At 55.3% G+C, this 13476-nt stretch overlaps 1 long non-coding RNA gene across 1 annotated transcript; it reads left to right on the top strand.

Annotated features, from left to right (window-relative positions):
* The first annotated feature begins 4812 nt into the window (after positions 1-4812).
* On the top strand, positions 4813-12715 carry LOC116578323. The gene is made up of 2 exons (XR_004280822.1): positions 4813-5055; positions 12022-12715. It is a non-coding gene; the product is annotated as an uncharacterized LOC116578323 (long non-coding RNA).
* Positions 12716-13476: the final 761 nt, after the last annotated feature.

Below are 13476 nucleotides of genomic sequence, written 5' to 3'. Positions count from 1 at the left end.
CACCTGCAGACACAGGTGGCTAGGACTTCTCCTGTGCAGAGTTCTGCATGGAATCACACAGGTAGATCCCCTGACATCACACACACACACGCACATACGTACACACCTCACTCACCCACACAGCTTCCCAGGTCATCCCTCACTGAGAGGCTCATTCAGACCCCAGGGCAGACAAGGCGCGGCAGAATCACTCCATGGGCAACCCCGCGGCAACCACCAGTGCGCACACTCGTGCTCACGCCCATAGCCCCTCTGTTGTGTTGCTGGGACACATGGTGGTCACACGCGCGCTCACGCTGACCTAAGGCCTTCCCCCACTCCAGAGGAGCCCTTCCCTCATGAGTCTCTATCACACTCTCGACTTCCACACTGCAGCCCCTGTAGTGGGCACCTGCTATGTTCCAGGCACGGGGCTGAAGACACATAGATATGGTGTTTCAAGGGATTTGCTTGCATGGTCAAAGGAGACTGGGGCTGATTTTTTAAAAAGATTATTTATTTATTTTTTAAAGATTTTACTTATTCATTTGAGAGAGAGAGCACAAGTAGGGGGAGCGGCAAGCAGAGGCAGATGGAAAAGTAGGTTCCCCTCTGAGCAGGGACCCCCAGGTGGGGCTGGATCCCAGGACCCCGGGATCATGACCTGAGCCAAAGGCAGACAGATGCTTAACCAACTAAGCCACCCAGGAGTCCCAAGATTTATTTATTTGAAAGAGAGAGAGAGACTCTTGAGAGAGTTTTGGGGGGGGGGGGTACAGAGGGAGAGAGTCCCAAGCAGACACTGCGCTGAGCGCAAAGCCCATCCAGGGGCTGGATCTCACAACCCCAAGACCACAAACCCTCAGATCATGACCTGAGCTGAAACCAAGAGTCAGATGCTTAACCGACTGTACCACCCCAGAGCCCCGGAGACCAGGACTAATTAAACAGATTGTTGAAAAGCAGAGCCTCAAGTGCTGGAAGAGGAATAAGCATGAAGAACTGGGAGACCAACTCAGTCCTGGGGGTCCCGAAGGCCTTCCCTCACAAAGTGACAACTTTCCCATGCTCAGATATACCCCTGCCACAAGCTAAGTGTTTTACGTGCATTGTCTTATCTATTCTTCACAACCACCCCATGAGGTCGGCAGGCATATCCCCACTTTAGAGAAGAGGAAACTGAGGCTTAAATAAGTGAGATGCAAAGTCATGCAGCTGATAAAGCAGTGCAACACGGTTCCCACCCAGAGCTGCCTGAGTCAGAGCCCACGTGCTCACGACCGCCATTAAACCTCTGCCATCCCAGATGTGAACTTTCCCCCTCACGAGGCCCTCACCCACTCCCTAGTGCCTCCCAGTGCTGTCCAGACCCCCGGACTCCCAATCCTCAGGTCCACACACAGGCCCTGTTTCCAGCCTCTGCTCGCAGGCACCCTCCCTCCCAGAAGAGAGGGCCACTTGTCCCTAGAGGAAGCCATAATTGGCAGGTGCCGAGGCTGCCGCCAGAGCTTTAGGACAGGCAGAAGGGAGGGAGGAGAAGGGTTCCTGAGGCAGGGGGCTTGGGCGCTGGGACGGGGGAAGAGGGAGGGGGCTGGCTCCCGTGCCCTCTCCTCCGCTCTGCAGGTGTAATTAAGCCCTGGCAGATGAAAGGGCGTCTTTGAAAGCGGGTGAGATCCTTGTCTGTCAGCAGGGCGCTCTGGGTGGCATCGGAGGCTTATCCTGAAACCACACACGGCACCAGAGCCGGGCTGTCTGGGTGCTGCCCGGGAGGCGGAGAGGCGGACCCCAGGGGTGTGGGCCCTGGACTCCCCACTCCCCAATATCTCAGCCCTGAGCACCCTGTCTCCCTGGGCAGGAGCTTCTCAGAACAGAGAATCCTTCAGAATCTGGCAATGCCAGTCCTGTGGGCTGCTGCCCCCATCTCTGGGGCCTGAGGGGACAAGGTACTCCCTCCCGTCCCCCGCCAAGCTGGACAAGAGGCCAAGGACAATGGCTCTAGGCAGTCCTTTCATCCTGAGATCTCAAAGCGCCATCTAATTAACCCCGCCCAGGTCGGGGACTTCCTCTGGAGTCCCTTTGGAGAGGTGCGGTCTGGGACCAACAGTTCCCAGATCCCAGCTTGGATAGGAGCCCCAGGAGGACAAGGTCTCCCAGAATGTTCATCCTGTTTGGGACTTGGGAGTCCAGAGGACTGGCAAAGTGGGGATGCTGACGCCAAATTCTGAAAGGGAGCCTGAGTTTGAGCCCCAAAGGGGACAGTCTCTGATATATCTCATCTCTTCCCTCACGGATGGCTTCAAACTCAAACAAAAGGTGACTTCACAACCATGTGGAGAGACAGAGGCCAGACACAGGGTGCATAGCACATGTCACCATTTATAGGAAGGTTAAAAAAAAAAAAATACCTACACACACACACACACACACACACACACACACACACCCCAACCCAATCTTTGTTCTTTGAAGTCAGGGATTCCATTTCCCTTAGGGGATTTAGTTCAGAAGAGGGCACAGTGAGGGCTTTGGGACAGTGGTAACCTTCTGGTCCTTGAGCTGAGCGCTCGTCACCCGGGTGTGTTCATTTGGTGAAAGTTCACCCCATATTTTTACTTATTATTTACTTAGGTCATATACTTACGACACTTTTCTATTTGCATGTCATGGTTCAATAAATGTTCATATTACAAAACATTTTTTACACATCCAACCAAAATTTTGTTTTATGATTCCCTGAAGGGGATCTCACGGCTCTTTCCTTCTTCAGCTGGAAGATCACAGGGGTCACTCAAGAATGAAGATCGGCCAGGGCTGGATTCCTGGAGAATCTCTTGACTACGTGTGTACGGGTAAAAGTGGGTGTGTGTGTGTGTGGAATTTTGCAGAGTCAACACAAGCACACTAACACAAGCACACTCACACAAGCACACTAATCAGTTCTACTTTGCAGAAAGCCAATGGAAGCTTTGATGCCAAGGGAGCCAATGAGATTGCCAGAGTCCCTGCTTGCCTCAGCCCCACCCCCACTATCTGCTCCTGAAATCCATTCCCAGTCGGGTCCCACCCTCCCCCCACACACACACCCCACCCATGGTCACCTCTGTCCCTTTCATCTCCCTCCTCTGCTTCAGGGCCTAAAAGAGGCAGCTGGGGAGAGGTGGAGGGGTGTTTGTGAAGGAGACTTTGGTCCCCACCTCATCAAATGACATCCTTGTTTCTTTGTCCTTCTACCCTGGAAAAGGACAGAAAACACTGCGTGCCTCCACTACCACTGAGGGAAAGGGCTTGGAGCTGGACCTTCAGGGACAGCTTCCTGATAACAGGGATGTGAAGAAATCCCTGGAGAGAGTGAGAATAGAACCAAGAGAAGGATGAAGGTTGCTTTGAATACCGACCTGCCTAGAGATGAGATCTCCTTACAGCATCCTAGGCTCCATGGTGTTGCACTCTGACGGTCATACCAGATACTGAAACTCTGCCTGTTTTATGTGACCTCAGGAGGGGCCCACACTTTCCTATTCTGAACTCGGGGGGGTGTTCCACTGGCAACCTGGTCTCCACCAGTTTGGCTGTCTCTGTCATCAAACCTAGAGCTCACCTTCTCTAATTTTCTGGCAGATCCCAGAATTCTCAAAACTCATCTTTTCTAAGTAACTCCTCTACAACGTGCAGAGAAGAGGGATTTGTGTTCTTCTGACCTTCCTGCCGTCAGACAGAGTCCATAACCTCCTCAACTCTTCCCAAGGATCTCTGTTCATTTTGTTCACTGATTGCCTCTGAAGCACCCAGAACAGTGTCTGGGACATAGTAGAGGCTCTAAAAACATTTATTGTTTCATGAATGGTTCTTATGCTTGGAAAGTCCCTCCTCCAGAAAAGTCCATCCTACATCCCTGTTGCTGCCACTTATTTATTTTTTTAAACTTTATTTATTTATTTAAGTAATCTCCACCAACGTGGGGCTTGAAGTCACCACTGGGAGATCAAGAGTGACATGTTCTTCCAACTGAGCCAGCCAGATTGGGGGAGGGGGGCATTGTTGCCATTTAAATTTTCAATTGTCCTGGCCTCAGAAGAGAGGGGTCCCCCTGCCATTATTTATGATTGAGTGCTTGCTGTGTACAAACCTTTGTGACAGTTGCTCCCTTCCTAATCTATCTTGGCTTCTTACTCTCTGTCCTCCCCCCTCCCCTCCAAGTCCAGCCTTTACGCAACTTCCGTGGTCTAGTCTCCAAGAGTTACCCAAGATTTAATAAAATATAACAAGAAACCAGAGCTTCATTATATCTGTTTGTCCATTCTATTTCTTTTTGAGTTTCCACTTGAGAGAAATGGAAACCTCTCCACTCCTCCCTCCTTTTGCCTCTGTGCGCCTCTGGCTGGCCGCTCAGGCTTCTCTGCGGCCTGGGTCTCAGCTTCTTTGCTGGAGTCTCCCCCTTTATCTTGGGGAGTGTCTCTGTTCCTTCCTTGGTGCGTGGGTGTGTCTCAGGCTCCCATGCTAGCTCGAAGGGTGGCTCTTCTTCGTTTCCTTTATAACAAATAGGTAAACAGGTGACAAAGAAGCAGGAATAGGAAACAAAAAAAAAAAAAAAAGAAAGAAAGAAAGAAAAAGAAGAAGGAAAGAAAGAAAGAAAGAAAGAAAGAAAGAAAGAAGAAAGAAAGAAAGAGAGAAAAAGCGGAGCTAGAGTGGCTAGAGTGGAGTGTTTTCTCCCAGGTATCAGGGTCGCAGGTAGCTCCAACCCGAACTGGGAACAAGTCCCGACAGGTGCAACCCCTGTCCAGATGTTGCGCAACGCGAGGCGCGTGCCCGGAGCCCAATCCTGGGTCTGGTTCCCCGGCTGAGGACCTGGTTGTCGGCAGGGGCGGGGTGGGGAGGGTTGTATTCAGATCAGAAAGATTCTTTCAGGTCTCTTCGGGGAGACAGACCCCCATCGGCTCAACTTCTGCCCACCCCGGTTTTGGGGGGGCGGGGCGCATAGGGAGAGTCCAAGCGGTGGCTTGCCGGAAGAGGACAGTTTGGGACCCGGGAGGGGAGTTCCCTGCGTCTGGGCCGTGGGGGGAGCTGCAGGCCGGCGGGGTGAGTAAGGCCCAGCGGACGCAGGAGGCTCAGTGGCGGCGGCGGCGGCGATGGGGAGGGGGTAATTACGCAGGGAGGCTCTCGCCACAGCACGTCCCCACAAATGAGAGGCCCCGGGCCCCAGACACCACACAACAAAGCAGGAGGCAATTATTTGGCTCCAGTGGGAGGGGACAGCCCTTCGCCGGCCCACTGCCGCTGAGCACCCGGCCTCTGCTGAGGGCGCTGGGATGGGGGTGCAGGGGCCGCTCTCCCCAGTGAGCTGGGGAGGGCCCGAGGGACTCCCGCTGGGTCCCCCTCAGAGGGGGGTCCACGTTTAGGAAGGCAGAGCGCTAGGAGGCCCTGGGCGTGATTAGAGCCGTCCCTCAGCCAGCCTGGAGCCTCCCGCAGGGCGTCGGGGGAGGCCTCCTGGGTACCCCACAGGAGTGAGGCCGGGAGGGCCCGGGGCGCCAGCTTGGGGCGTGGAAGGCTCTGCTTTGTTGGTCTCGGGGAAGCCAGTGGCCCACGTCCGAACCACCCCTCCCCCCGCCCCTTCCCCAGCTGTGGCCACACAACTGGCAACCAGGAGGCTCTCAGGCAGGTGGGGAAACCACAGCGGAGGGAGCCAGAGCCAGGGAGATTCCCGAGCACGTGGCCAGGCCTGGAATTCACGCAATTGATATGCAAATAAAATGCAAATTGGTCCTCTTCTCCGCCCCCCCCCCTCAAAAATCATCAGATCAGGCCCCTGTGGCAGCAGAGCACGTCCCCATCAGCTGTGGGTACCCCAGCCTCTGGCCTCCCTCTCTGGCCACCCATGTTTGCTTCAGGAAAACTGTTAGCAAGTCCTACCAATAACCTGGAATCCTGTGGAGCCTTCCTGCAAAGGCCTTCCCCCTCCTTGATGAGAGAGCCCAAAGTACAGATGGAGAAAAAGAGGCCTTAAGAAATTTAGGTACTTTCCCCTGTTACTAACAAAACACCTGGAGGATGGCTCCTGGAACCTTCTGCCAACGGCCCCAGGTTGTCAGCATGGCAGCTGGGGAAGGAGAAAGAGCGCAGGACTAGGAGCCCTAAAATCTGCTCTCTGGTCTCAGCTCTGCCCCTAACTTGCTGGCTCACTCCAATCCTGTCACTTCTCTTCTCTAAGCCTCAGTTTCCCTGAATGTCAAATGATCATCTCTGGGGTGGGGAAAAAAGGCTCTTCCAGACCTGGAGTCCTCTTTATGCACCACTGCCATCCAGTGTCGCTGGCCAGAGGACTCTGAGTCAACTGTCCCCTTCTTTGTCCTCACCAGCTCTACAATCGCAGTCCCAGGCCAGTCAAGGATGAACCCCTAACCCCTGTCTTTCTGCATCTTCAAAATCTCACTCAAAATCCACTTGAGGGAGCCTCTTCTGAGTCATTCTGCTAAACTAATTGCTCCTTTATGTTGGGGTCCCCTCCATCTAGGAAAGGCTCAGCATTCACAGCTGTCCCCTGTGTGTGCCCTTGCTGCTGTGTTGCTGAGTTTCTAAGTAATTTGAAGATATGTGTAGTGTCCCATCGTGCATCCCACCCCCAACCCCCCGCCCCCTGACCCCAGGTTGAGGCAAGGATTTTGTGTCCTCCATGAGACTAAGGACTTCCCAAGGACCTGGGGTTGTGTCAGTGGGACATAGAGGCCCCATCTGGATGGGACTGTGTCTCTGCCATCAATTAGGACTTTTCCCTAGGGTGGAGGACGCTGCCTCCTCTATCTGACCCCCTCCTGGATTTGGCTGGAGCCATTAGATAGTGGGGAGGGACCCAGCTAGCCTGCCTTTCCCAGGTCTCCCCTGGCTGATTTCTCATTTCTCAGCCTCCCCTTCAACCCCAGACCACAGCCAGGGTGGCCACTTTCGCCATCACCCTCTCCTGCCCGAGAGTGGGTCTGCCTCCTTCTTCCTCAGGAAACTAGACTCCTTGCACTCTGCCTCATCCCTGTCCTCCTCCTCCTCCTCCTCCTCCTCTCTCAGTCTCCTGCCTCCCTCATCCCTCTCTAGGGCCTCAGGGCAAGTATTTGCCATCTGCCTTACTGGTACATTCCTGGGGCTGGCTCCAGGCTCCCTGGGAGGCCTGAGAGCCCTTCTCAGCTGCCCTTCACCCTCAGGGCCCCCTCACTACCCCCTCTCCCCCAGAATGCCTGGGTCCCTTGCTCTCTCCCCTGCCAGACGGCCTGGCGTCTGCAACCCTGCAGCCCCTCAAGGCCTAGAGTGCCCTCTCCACTCTGGAGCTGGAAAGGCTCTCAGAGTCTGCCAGAGGGGCCCCTGCTAGCTGCAGGAGGCCAGGCCTCCCGTGTTTCCCTGCTCCACATCCCAGTCCCCACCTTGGGCAGGCTCCTCACCTTGGAACCCTACCGCTTTCTATTCATCTGCAGACTACATTTTTTTTTCTTTTTTTGATCCAGGAAGCAAATGAGTGCAAATTTATTTGCTGCACCGAGTAAGCCAGCTGTGCAGGGGCAGCGACCTGAGTGGCCCTCCCCCAAGGGAGAGGACCCTTCATCTGGAGGAGCCTTGCCTTCCTTTCCAGAGATGGTCATTTGACACTCAGGGAAACTGAGGCTTAGAGAAGAGAAGTGATTTATTCAGGCATTCCTGGCTGGGATGCCTAGTCCCTTGGAAAATTCTAGGAACCCCTGGCCTGAGTTGTGCAACAGGTGTGCTCTCCTCTCCCCGCAGACCTCATTTAGCTGTGGTTCTTCATTGACAGTTTTGGTCCTTCCCCTTCTCTATGATTTTACCCTTCCCAGCCTCCTGCCCCTTCTTGCTCCCCGAGGATGGGTGCTGGAGGCTGTGGCTCCTGTGGACTCCGAGGAGAGCTGGGAGGCCTCACCTGCCCTAGTGAGAGCTCCCCAAGTGGCCTAAAATCCCTGTGATGAGAGTATTTCTGTGTGAGCCAGTGATATATACAGTTGTGTTCCGCTTACAGTCCTGCGACACTATGTGGGGGGGGGGGGTCTGGCTGACATCTTCTGGTATCACCACTACCTCTGAGAGCAGGAACTTGGGGACCCTCCCCCACTCCTCCAGGGAGATTCAGGGTCTTTGGAGAGGCCAGGGAAGAAGGCCCCACCTGAAAGGAGGGGTAGTCACCCTCTAGAAATGCATTCAATCGGTGGATGTTCATATTGAACACTTACTCTGTTCCGGGCACCAAGCTGGGTGCTGGGGTTGTGGTGGAGAACAAGAGAGCCAGACCTCAGACAGCACGAGGTGGCAGTTCTCATGCTCATCATTTGGGACATTCATTAAAATGAAACGTCCCAGGATGCCTGGGTGGCTCAGTCAGTTAAGCTTCTGCATTCCGCTCAGGCAGTGATCTTGGGTCCTGGGATCAAACCCAGCATCAGGCTCTCTCCTCAGTGAGGAGCCTGCTTTTCCCTCTCCTTCTGCCGGCTGTTCCCCATGCTTGTGCACACACATGCTGTGTGTGTGTGTGTGTGTGTGTGTGTGTGTGAAATAAATGAAATCCTTAAAGTGAACAAAATGAAAGGTCCCTCTCTGTTCAGCAAGTCTATGTGGCCCAGGAACATTGCATTTAGAGAAGCGTTTTCCCTTGTCTTTGCCAGCGCGACGTTGGTGCAGGTAGTCTGGGGACCCACACTGGAAGAGCCCTGGTGACATGTCCTGGGTTGTGGGAATGGCCTGGAGCTCTCACAGAGCCCCAGGGAAGCAGGGAGGGGAGGAGGGTGCTAAGAAGAGAGTCTGCGGATGTGCAAGGGGAGAGCAGGATCTCCCCTCATCAGTAAGGATCAGGCCTGCCTCCCTCTTCTGAGGCTGCCCCTCACAGACCAGGAGTTCACACACTCAGACCACCCCCCCAACCCCTGTCCAGCACCCTGTTGATTCCTGCCCCTCACCTCCCTGGGGGCCCCAGGGGCTCTCCTCCACAGCCCAAAGAGGGTGCATACCCATGGGGAGGGACAGCAGAACTGTCAGAGACCCTCCCACCACATCCCGCACCCTGCCTGCCTGGTCTCAGAGGGGCTGCTGGACTCAGTGTCCAGGTTGCAGAGAGAGCGACCATGAGGCAGGGATTTGAGACAGAGAAACAGAGGGTGAGAGCCAGGCGAAGTCAAGGAAGCTGCCCTCCTCCCCACCAGCGCCCAGGGTTTGCTGCTGGGGCTGCTGAGACATCTCCTCTCCCGGAAACCCGAGGCCAGACAGATAAACACAGATGGAGGGAAAGACTCAGCTGCTTTATTTATGGGCCCGGTGACAGGCCCTCTCCTGTCTCAGAGTCCCTAATCTACAGGGCGGAAGAGGCATCCCACCCCCTCACTACGCTCTTCCCTCCCTCCTGAGACTGGGGCTCAGCCAGGCTCCAAGCCTTCCCCAGCCAGTCAGGCACAGGCCCGTGTGCCAGCTCCCAGGGGCTGGAAGACAGTGTCCGGGGGGCTCTCCCTCAACAATACAGGGAACACGCGGTCCACTCCTTACCATTCCCCAACGTCCCACCATGTCTTCATGGGCCATCAGGAACCACTGGCTCAGGAAAGGGGACCCACCCCCCATGAGGGTTCCCCTTGGACAGGAGAATGGGCTCGGTGCCCCCCAGACGGTCCTTCCCACCAAGAAGTAGGACAGTTCAAGGGTCTCGACTTGGGAAGAGCCTGAAGGGAAACCTCCGGGTTGGTCCCACATGGGCCTCCCCAGAGCGGGGGGCTGATCGGGGAGTTCCCTGAGGTCCCTAGAGGGTCAGACCCAGAGCCAAAGGTTCCTGGGCCCCTGCAGTGTGCCCCCTAAGGAATTCCCTCTAAAGGCAGTTAGCACCCACACAGAGGGGGCTCTGGGGACCCACGTTAGTTCCTCCTTCTCCCCCTCCCACCCTGAAGCACGCATGCCGGCATCCTTTCTGATAGGCCAATTCCCCTGTGGCTACCAGAGTGGGGTCCAGCAGCAGCCAGGGCTGAGAAACATGGATTTCTCCAGCTCCTTGTCCTGTGCCCGGCTACACAGCCCCTTCGTTCTGTCCCTTTTGTCCAAGTCTACCCCAAATCTGGGTAGGGGGAGAAGTAACTCAGCCTTCCAGGGAGGCCCCAGGGTCGGAGGTCAGAGAGCAGCGAAAGGGCAGGAAAAGAGGGAGGTCAGGCAGGGGGCAGATCCCTACCTGGCGGTGGCTTTGAGGCTGGACCCAAAGAGCCTTGAAAGCCCCGGAGATTCAGGGATTTGGCTCATAGGATCAGAGGACCGGCTCCCTGACTCACAGCCGCCAGACAGGGACCTGTTCAACTCGCCTCTCTCTCTCTCTTTTTCATTTAAGTGACTTTGGTTCATCCATGGGCCAGGGAGGAACTTCACCAAAATGGCATGCATCCCCTCCCCCTCCCCCTTCAGTCTGTCCCCTGTCTGTCCCTCAGCCCTCCCCACCTCCCACCTTCTCCTAGCACCCTCCTCCCCCCTGGGGCAAAGGAACAACTTTGAATCCTGGCTCAGATGAACATTTCCTGTGAAGTCCCAGGCAGTTTCCTTTTTGGATAAACGGGCCTGGCTTAAGGATAAATAGCATTCATGGGACCCTCCCCCTAAGTCTCCGACACTTTCTCTTCTAGGAGCTTCTCCCCACTGACTGCCCTCAGCCCGCTCCCCAGAGGGTCTTCCTAGCCCCTGAGCCCCACCTCAAGAATTGCATCTGTCTGCTGCCCGTCCTTGTGACTCTTGATGAATCAGGGATGTGCTCTATCTCCCCCATCAGTCTGGGAAATCTTTGTGGTCAAGAATTGTGTCTCCCCTATCTGACCAACAGCTCCCTGAAGGGGTGGCCTTCCGGACTGGTCACAGGCCTCCCCTGCCCACTGGTGGTCGAGGAGGGAGGCCGGGAGGGGCGTTCAGTTCTCTACTCAGTAAACAAGTCCCTGCAAAGGTAAGCCCAGGGAGCAAAGGGGGGAAGCTTCCCACTGTGGAAACTCTTAAGTTGAAACTGAAAAGAAGAAAGGAAGAAGAGAGAGCATTCTACCCACCCCCCCCCCCCACCACCAAGTTTCTCCGAAGAGCCTCAGAGCCTTCCTCCAGCCCCAGCTCCCTGTCCTACTTGTTTCCCCTCCAGGCCCAAGACCGAGGAAGGTAGAGTCTGTCCCAGCTCTTCTGTAATGGCATGGTGCTCCATCCTCCTCCCATTTGCCTGTCCGGCCTGCCTGAGGGCCCTGGTTCGTTGCCAGTGTCAGCCTGCTCAGCCCCACCCAGGGTCCTTCCTCAGGGCAGAATCAGCTGGGGAGGCAGTGCCTCTCATTCCTTGAAGCAGCTGCCAAGCCTGAGACCCCCTTCTCTTTAAGGACAGGCAGTATGGATATGTAAAGCAGCTTGTGGTCCACTCTGAACCCAGGCGTGTGTCTACCCATGAAAGGGAAGATGAATGCGTGCTCACCTTGAGTATGTTTTCACGTCCTTCTGTCCCCTCCCCTCCTTCAGGTGATTTTGGGACCCATGGTCTGGGAGAGGTGACTGTGTCCATCCATGCCCAACCCTCCACCTTGCTGGATAAACATCTCCATTGGGTTTGAGACCCCCAACACCCTGGCAAAGAGGCTGCCATGGCCTTCTAAGGGAATGAAGCACACAACCCTTCTCTCCACTTGCCTTGACAGCAGGGTCCTAACTTGACATCCCCCTTCATGGTAGCCCTCTTTGTTCTGGGTCCCTGAGGTGACCCATGCTGATGGCAGCTCTTCTTGCTCTCTCCTAGAGAGAAGGGACCCGACCTGTCCACCTGGGTCTCAGCCAGAGATCCCCACAGAGCTGCCAGGCTGGCTGGCTTCTGGCCTTCCCTATTTAAGCCTGGGTTGCTAGAATTCCATCCTGATTTCTAACGGGAGGAAAGCTGCTGTCTTCCTTCTGCCAGCTGTCCCCAAAGCTAACAAGAGCTTTCATTTTCTGAGCCCTTCGTATGGGCCAGGTGCTAACATTTTCTTTGTGATCTTCACAACTACAGCTGAGGTGGGTCCATTTATTACCCCCATTTTACAGATGTGGAAATGAAGACTGTGACAGATGGAGGTTATACTTCCTGCCCAGAAGGCTGCCCACTGTGGGCCAGAGCCACAGTCGTTGTATGGGACAGCGAGAGTGACCTACTATGGACAAAGCTCTGCTCTGGGCAACTGAGGCAAAGGGCAGAATCCAAACGAGACTTTCTCTGGCAAAGATAGCTTCTTGAGGAATTTTCAATCTGTTGGAAGAGACAAGTCCACTGTCCTCTGGGAGCTGCCAGTCTGAGAGAGGAGTCTGAGGGTACTAAGGAAAAACCAGCAATTCCCCTGACCCCTGATGCCCACATCCTGGGGGGCACCCACCAGAGGCCTCCACCACCACATCTCCATCCTAGAAAGGAGCTCCTGCTGTCCCTGTCCTGGAAAGAAACAGGCGTGGAATTCCTCTTCCCTGAGTTGCTGGAGCAAAGAACAAGAGAACACCCCGTTTCAGAGGCTAAAGGACTTGGTTGGACACAAAGTCCTGCTGACTTCCAGGACTGAGGACCTCACTTGGAGGGAAAATTCTCCTGATGGCATGGGGGGGGGGCACCTAGAAGCAAGGGGATGGCTGACGTGAACTCTGAAGGCATCTTGGAATTCCTTGCCATCCCATTTCCTCTTCATCGGGGCCAAGCTCGGAGGATTATGACAGTGTGGGCAATAAAAAGTGCCTAATTGGTTGTTGTCCAGCCGAGGCTGCTCCCCATTTCCCTCCGCGGGGGCGGGAAACCGGCCGAGTCAGTTTCACTTTTGCGAGTGCCCAGTTTCCTGGTGGTAGCTGGTGCTAGCGGAAGCAGGGCACCCAGTGGTTATGGGTTGCTAGTCCCTGATGCTGCTTCCAAGGTGGGTGTGCCCCAGGAGGCAGAGGGCCCCCAGAAAGGACCAGAACTGCTCTTTCCCTGAGTAAAGAGGACAACAAGCCTGCTGGCCTCTGTAGGAGTTGGGAGGCGGTACAGGGGACACCCTCTGCCCTGGGTGACAGTGCCCTCTGTCTACTTCTGCAGGAGGCCGATATGGAAAGCGTTGGCTCTGGAACTATTAACTCCATTATCCAGCACTGACGGTGCCATTATTCAGTGGATGATCCTGGGCAAGTTCCTTAAACTTGCTAAGCCTCGTCTTCCTTATCTGTAAAGTGGGGCTATGTGCACGTGAAGTGCTTGGAGGAGGGCAGCTCTTCCCTTCCCAGCGCTCATTCCAGGAAGGGCAGAGCCCTGCACAGGATCCTCACTTTCCTGGCAAACCTGCTCTGTCCCCGACATCCTGTCCCCCCAGGGGAACCTTCTAGCAGACTGTTCCCTCCAGTGTAACCAGCCGCCCTGCTTCCTGCAGTTCTCCCCTTGTCATCTTTCCCCAGACACCAATTCCCAGGCACAAGCCCACCCCTCCCCCGCCTTCCCTGAGCCCTGAGACACCCCAGGTCCTGCCACCTGAGACCCTCCTCTCTGAC

The sequence above is a fragment of the Mustela erminea genome, chromosome 18 (assembly GCF_009829155.1).
Source record: "Mustela erminea isolate mMusErm1 chromosome 18, mMusErm1.Pri, whole genome shotgun sequence".
NCBI lineage: Eukaryota > Metazoa > Chordata > Mammalia > Carnivora > Mustelidae > Mustela > Mustela erminea.
Note: the sequence above shows the minus strand (reverse complement) of the source record. Positions and strands in the feature narration are given on the sequence as shown.